Source organism: Carex rostrata, chromosome 13 (genome assembly GCF_964058835.1).
Source record: "Carex rostrata chromosome 13, lpCarRost1.2, whole genome shotgun sequence".
NCBI lineage: Eukaryota > Viridiplantae > Streptophyta > Magnoliopsida > Poales > Cyperaceae > Carex > Carex rostrata.
This window is the reverse complement of record NC_135930.1, coordinates 3,346,878-3,355,302: the sequence shown is the minus strand read 5'-3', so window position 1 is coordinate 3,355,302 and position 8,425 is coordinate 3,346,878.

The window sequence follows — 8,425 nt, the reverse complement described above, 5'->3', positions numbered from 1 at the left end:
TAGCTTGATATTCAAACTTTTATTCAAAAAACTTGGATAAGGATTACGTCCGTGCTGTGGTGAGGGGCAGTTCCAACTGTAGTGTTAGGCAAAAAAAGCTTGAATTAATGAATGGTGGTCGATTGATTATAATGTCGTCAACACAGAAAATAGGTGGACTGGGCCTGGGCCTGAATAATATCCACAAATTTGGGCCTGATGTAAACATCAGTCCTATTTGGGATTTTCAGCAAACTAGGGTACATATTATATGTGATTACAATTATGATTAAAGTTTAAAACATATAAGAAACAAAATTACACACATGCAGTTCGCCTAAATAATAAGTTATCGGGTTACTCCAAGCATAATGATCATGTCAATTTACATGTATAATATTATAAGATACCAAATAAAATAAAACAAAATTTTCCGGAAACTATTCACATAAGATTATTTGTTTTTTCTTTTGTGTATTTACACATCATACCTCAGATGATAATTAATAAATAAGTCAATGCATGCTCAATTCACAAAAACATAGAATTCAATAGTAGTTTACTATCCATAAACAGCTAGCTGCTCAAATAACCCATTAATATTTGACCATTAAAAATGAAAAATAGAAAAAAAAAACATCTTTTCAAGAATTCAAGAAGCAAAATTAAAGGCCTAACAGAAACTCTAGGTGCGAAGCAATTTTCACTCTCAGTAGCTTCTTGCATTTAAGATTAGTTTTGGTAATGCAAAATGTTGAAAGTCCATGATTCTTTGTCTTCATCTTAATTACAAGAGAGATCAATAGAGCACATAAAATATATTCAAGATTTTTTAAAAACGACCAAATAAAATATCTTGCAATGTGAGTCGTAGATAAAGAGAGCCAAAAATATCTTAACTCTAGATATTTCATTAACTTTTCTAGAACAAATACAAATAGGCTTGTGGAGTAGAAAGTTAGTATCAAGAAAATCAAGGAAAAAAAAATCAAGCAATTCATCTTCTATATAATTATTTGAATATATTGTTTATAAATAAAGAGTATGATTACAATATTCTTTTAAGAAACCATAACATCATATGTAGTTTTTATTTAATACCGTTTCATAGTTCATATATATATAGCTTATGTCATACACTTAAGCAATCGTCTTAAACTTTGTCGAAACTTAAAACATACTTTCCTGCATGCATGCTTTTAATTAATTGGAAAGCTATACAACTAATCGAAAATACAGTAATTATTGGTTACTAGAGCTAGCCAGCATGCAGAAGCAAATTAATTAATATATCCAGCACCAGCTCGTTACACAAAGGACAACAATATATATAATTAACTAATTAATTAAAAAATACTTCCAATAATCAGATATTTATGTATACGTTTATTTGACAGAAAAATTAATTCCAGCTTTATATAACCAATTGTTTACAAGGAAAGTGATTCTCTATTGACAGGAAATCTCCATGAAACTTCTTTCTATCTCCAAGTTTACACGAAAGTTCTTCTCTCTAACAACAACATATATTAATTGCTTGTTCTGTTCACATCCATAAGGTTAAGTCATTCATAAGATTTTGCAACATCTTCACTTTCTCATTTAGTTCTAATCCACCTGTAGGCAGCAGGTCCCTTACCTCCTCCTCCTGACTAGTCAGTCTCTCCTGTAAAAGCAAATCAACACAATACACTGAAATTTTTTATGAAGCACTTTACTTGTCAATTGGAAATGAAATATGTCAATATGTGTTTCATTATTTAATATAATTTATATATTTTACGGTACCTTTCAACATAATTTACTTGTCAATAGAAAGTTAAACACGTCAATAGACGTTTCAACATTGATTTTCTCAAATATCTCAATCATTAAAGACATTTTAGATTCGTATATTTTAAAACTATTAAGAAAACTCCTAGCAACTATTAAGAAAAATTAACAGAAGAATTAATTTTTTCATTGAATCATATGGCATGATCTATGTGTAAGAATCATTCTTATAATTATAAGAAATCACAAGATAATCATTTAATCATATCATTTGTATTATTCACCTAAACATGTATAAGCATAGTGTTTCAATGAATATAAAATTTCTGCATAATCATGACATAAAGATGAATAAATCGAATTGTTTAGTATACCACGGAAATCAGCCCATTGAGCTATATCTGGATCCAGTCCACTCTAAACAAAAATCTGGAGCACCAAATCATGTCAGTGTAGCACACATCCACCCATCTCTCCACAGAAAATAAATCTGGTGTAATTCTTGAGGAATTACAGGACCCTGTAATTCCAATGCGAACCGTTGGTCTTTCTCGAGATTTGTGCATGAAAACTTACTTTTTTTCGAGATCTGTGCAGAAAAAATTTGAACGGTTGATATTGGAATTTCAGGACCCTGTAATTCCTCCCAAAATTACAGCAGATTCGGACTCGTCTCCACAACATCGTACCTAACATCTATGCTTTGGTGCTAAATGCTCTACAGACGTCTGTGTAGCACATCCACCCATGTATCCACAACATTTAAAGTGTGGCCCGCTGCAAATATATCTGCAGAATCTGCTTCATACTAATTAATGACTATAGAAAATCACAAAAAATAAGTAGCTGTTTGACAGATCCATTTACCCCTAGTTGTATGTTTTTTTATATATTACATAGCTTTCTTAGAAATTATCATTGTTTCCCCTAGCTAGAATCCACCAACTATATATTGTTATTGTGCTTATCGACTTAGCTTGTATAATAAGATGGTTTAGGAAATTTTGATGTAAAAGATATTGTTTTATGAGGAAACATTTAATTACATTCTGTAGCATACTTTCTGGAGCTTTTCCTACAAAAGACGTTTCTGGATTTTCTGTGGCGATTTAGCAATGCATATGCGTGTTATATGTAGTTGCATGATAAAATATGTCTCCGTGTATGTAAATTGCATCGTGAAACCCTGGTATTTTCACAAAAGATCCACTATTATATAAACATATACGGCAGTCTATGCAACCGTATTTAAAAACACTAGGTTAAATACTGGTGTACCATGAATAGGAATAACAGTTAAAGGGTGTGTTACACAAGTTTCAACAATCAAGATGGAAACACCAAAGTTTGCAAGGTGGGTTACATTTTTTTTTGAAAATAAATAAAAGAAAAAAAAAATATATATGCACCTAAATTAAGTCGGAATTCATTGATCTTGAAAAAATCATCAATTCTGGCAAAATATTTTCAGTTTGTTATATGCACTACGACGCAAATGATTTTTTTTTTTTATATATTTTGGACTCATTTCATGAAGTGATTATTACCGTAACTGATAGATATACGTTCATCACTATTGGGAGTATGAATCAAGTTTTCCGTGGCATAATTTATTGTAAAGCATTAAAAACTTGTTGTATGCATCGGGCATATATATATATATAGAGGAGGGTTCAAATGCCTTCATTTTTTGTGTCTCCATCATGTTTTCATTTTTTAAAACTTTAATAATTCAAAATGTAAAACTTAAAAATAAAAATAAAACCGTTGAATATGATCTACATCATTTTATCTATGCACATGTAAAAAATTATGACATTTCAATTTTATTTTGATTGTCATCAAGAGCTTGTAAAAAATGTACTAATTTGGATGATTTCTAGACATTGATTTTTGAACTTATTGATTCACATAAAAATAAAATTGAAATGTGATAATTTTTTATGAGCACATAGAGAAAATAAAATAGATCACATGACATCTAACGGTTTTATTTTGACTTTTAAGTTTTAAATATTGAGTTATTAAAGTTTTAAAAAATGGAGGCATAATGGAGGTACAAAAAATGGAGGCATTTGAACCCTCCTCATATATATATATATTTAACAATTATGGAAAAATTTCAATTAATTAAATCAACAAAATTGTCAGCTATATTTCAAATATAACCGATACATGTCCAGATATTTATTTGATAAAATATGAAAGTATAATAATTTATTAATTCTGGCTCATTTAAAATCATTGATTCATCAAAGTTCGGGGGGGGGGGGGGGGGGGGGGGGGGTGTGTGTGGTGTGTGTGTGTGTGTGTGGTCATTTATAATTTTCACCATATTTTTGAAGGTTAGCGAGTTTGCCAACAATTATATTGATAATAAAAGATCAAATGATCAAAAGAGTACAATAAGTTACATTAAAATTCAAACTACTACTGAATGGCACAAAACTCTTGTTGAAAATAAAATTACTAATTCTATGATCTAAGCCGCTAGACTATTTAAATTTGTCGTTGCTTGTGCCATTAGTTCTCACTTGTTATTTCTCATTGATCAAGTGCAAGGTGTCCGTAATTGCGCTATCTATTAAATGATGCACAAGCCTCTGTTTATTTGTGAAGAGTCTTCTATGTCGCTCTTTCCATAACGCCCAGATACCTGCCGCCCACATCGTATCCCATAGAACTTTACCACGTGCCGATCTTAGCCTCCTATTCCCAAGTTCCACATTTCTGGGATTGTGTTAGCCCTTGGAACAGTGAAGTTGAAATTTGCACACAATCTCCTCTAGAATCTTATTGCATAAGGGCATTCCTAAAAGATGGCAACTCTCTTGAAACTATCAAATTTTCACCATATTAAGGCAATAAATTATCAAATTTGATTTAAATAGTTAATCAAGTTGAAACTAATTAGATAATCGTGATCTTAGATTAAAAATTATAAAATAAAAGTAAAAAAGATTATATGCTTTACATAATAAAAATACAAAAATATTATATGCTACATATTAAAAAAAATATGATTAACTAATAAACTATTTGAACCCTAAATAATAATAAATCTTAAAATTATGCTTTAATTTCATATAATTGAAAAAAATTTCTAAAGTAATAAACCAAATGGTTGTGTTTTTTAATAATCCTACACCAATTAATTGAAACTAAAATGTGTAAATAAACTTTTAATATTGATTTTCTCATATATCTTAATCATTAAAGACAACTTTAATGTCAAATATTTTAAATCTAGTTAGAAAACTACTAGCAACTTTAACTTAACAACGACAAACAAAATAATTTATTCACTGAATATATGGCACGATCTATGTGTATATAACAATGTTTTTCATAATAAGATAACACAAGATAATCATTTTATCATATCATATTTATTGTTGACCTAAACATGTATAAAACATGTATAGGCATAGTGTTTCTATGACTAAAATTTCTTTATAATCAAATATGGCATTTCTAGAATCATCAGGTCATGATCTAATTGTTAGTACTTGCATAGTATAACTATCAACTCAGCCCATTGAGCTTTATCTGGACCAGTGCATCTCTACTAAAATATTGAGCCCAAAGTCAAGTCACATTACATTACAATTAGGGATGCAAATGGGTCGGATATTATCCTTCGGCAACCGGATCCGTATTAAAAAAATTAGATACAAAAATTCAATAACTGAATATCCATACAAAAACATATACATATATGATTTTAAATTTGAATTATCCATATTTGAATACTAGATATATATCATATAGTTTAATATATATTATGAAAAAATATATGTTATCCACCATTATATAAAATGGATATCCATATCCATATTCGTTAATATCCAGTTCATATCTGTATCCGAAAAATAAAGATGGATATGGATATGGTTTTACCACTATCTGATCCATTTGCACCCCTAATTACAATAAAATATTCAAATGAAGGACAATTATTTGTTCCTTTTTTATTTCAAAAATGTTAATAAGTATAGCCTGATCAAATTTGAAGAAGTAAAAATATACTTTATTTGAACCCAGGGCCGGTCCTGAAGATTTTGAGATCCGGAGAGAAAAAAAAATTGTTTTAATTTTTCAAAGATCCATTTTGTAGTTTAATTTAATTCCAAATTAAGCTTTTGAATAGAATCTTTTTGAGATTTTATTTTTTCTTCACCCTCTCTTTTTTTGTTTCACTTTTTACTACCTAATACTTTTTATGTTTCTCTTTTTACTACCTAATGCATGTGTTTTTAGAAAACATTGTTTTAAATTAAAAATAAAACAAAGTAATAGAAGGATAAATCCTAGGTAATAAGGCAGTCCAATCTAGAGATCGCGGTCGCTGCCACGTCTCATCCAGTACAAATGCTATGTCGATGCATCGCTGCGTTGGTCTTGTCCTAATTAGACGCTGCCTCCACCTCGCTCAATCAAGAATTTGTTTCGCACTCGCTGTCGCAGAACAAAATCATGACTCGTGAAAAGAACTAAGCTTATTAATTTCCGTCTGTAAATCGATTTACAGAGAATGAAGAAACGGCTGAATTCCCAGATCTAGGTATTTTAATTTTTTTCGTGCATGGATACGGATGCTCACTCGGTTTCGGACTGATGGACGGACAATTGCCGATAGCATTAATCCATAATTAACAATTGTCTTTCTAGCGTCTTATGAGAGTTGTAAGGATGCTTTAACATGCAGCTGGTCACATACGAATCTTACGACAACCATATATCATACTGAGTATCACGCCTTTGCACGAAGCTTCAGGGCTGCAAGTCAACTTCGGCAAAAGCACTTTCATACCAATGAATATACAGTCAGAAAACAGTCAATGGGTTAGAGCAGTCATGGGTTGCACACAAACTAACTTTCCTGTTAACTACCTTGGCATGCCTCTCACTATCCGTGCCCCGACAAAGGATTTATATCTACCACTGGTGGAAAAAATTGAGAGGAGATTACAAGGCTGGCAATCGAAACTGTTGAGTACAGTAGAGGGGGGCGGTTGCAACTTATTCAATCGGTTGTGTCAACAATACCTATTTACCATATGATTTGCTGATTACAGTTAAATTGATTCGCTGATTACATATGAACCTAAGTGGGTAATTGTCAGAATTGACAAGGCACGAAGAAGCTTTCTATGGGGAGGGTATAACAGCACAAAAAGAGCCATATCATTATGTAATTGGAATCTGGCCTGTATGCATAAACAATGGGGAGGGATGGGGATCTCTGACCTATACATGAGAAATATTTCTTTACTCTTGAGATGGTGGTGGAAAGGATATAACGAACCTCTATCCATGTGGACTATTGTGATTAAAACCATCATCAGATGGCAAGGGAATTATGCACAGGGAATTGTGCAATATTGACTTTGTTTGTCTAAGATATTGGTTTAATAGATTTTGATGTTATTGTGCATACTGTCTTACTAATATTGTCAGATTTGATCGAAATGTTGAATTAGTCGCGCTTAGAAGTTTATTTCGGCTTTTAAATTTGTAAATGACAATTAACCTTACCCGCATGTAATATGTCAAATTCGAACCTGACTTGGTTACCAACAAATCAATCGTCTCGACTTGACTCGCCCAATAGAATTGGCCTAAACAATCAGGTAGATGTCGGATTTTCTGTGGCGATTTAGCAATGTATATGCATGTAATATTTGTCTGTATATGCAAATCGCATGGTGAAACTCGTAAAAAATCGGCTGCATGGTATTTTCGCAAAAGGATCCGCTACTATATAAACATATATATGCGACAGTTCATGCGACCGTATTGATATTTCGATTGAGACATGATGCACCATCAGCAGTTATGGCGCGTCCTGTCCTCTGTTGCATTCTATGTTGCATGGATACGGGTACGGGTATCGTGTCGGATACGACACGGGTACGGCGACACGATAATTCTAAAAAATAGAGGATACGACACGGCTATTATATATTTATTATTTTAATTATATTATTAATTACTATATAAATTAAATATTAAAAATTCTGAATAAAAAATTTCTTATAACGTTTAGTTAAATATAATATCTGCGGCATTATAAAACAAAATTAATTTGGTGCAGTGGTTGGGAGTCCGTTGCATTTAACCCCATTCCCAGGTTCGATCCCTGCAGCTAGCACCAATTTTTGTTTAATTTACTGGTCCACACGCGGTTCACACGGTTCACAGCTCGCGGTTCACAGCTCACGGTCCACCAAGCTGGCGTGTCCCACCCGTATCAAGCCGTATCGGCAGGGTCAACCAGGTGTCGGAGACCGTATCAGACTGGTAGGGACACGCCAGCTCATCTGACACGCCAGCTGGCGTGTCTGATACGTATCGTACGCGTGTCAGAGACGTGTCGGTGTCGGATACGTGTCGGACACGGATACGATGGCTTCCTAGGAGTGTCAGGGTAACATAGGTTGCATTAGATGCTGATCGGCCGAACCGGGCATAATAGGACCGGAAATAAATCTGCTGTGATTTTTTGGGATCGCAGGGACCCTGCAATTCCACATCTGTCCTTTTAATTATTTTGAGATTCGTGCAAAGAAAATAATTGCTTTTAAGATTCGTAGATTCCAGAAAATAGATGGTGAGATTTGGAATTGCAGGTCCCTGCAATCCCAAAGAATCGCAGCAGATTTATTTCCTA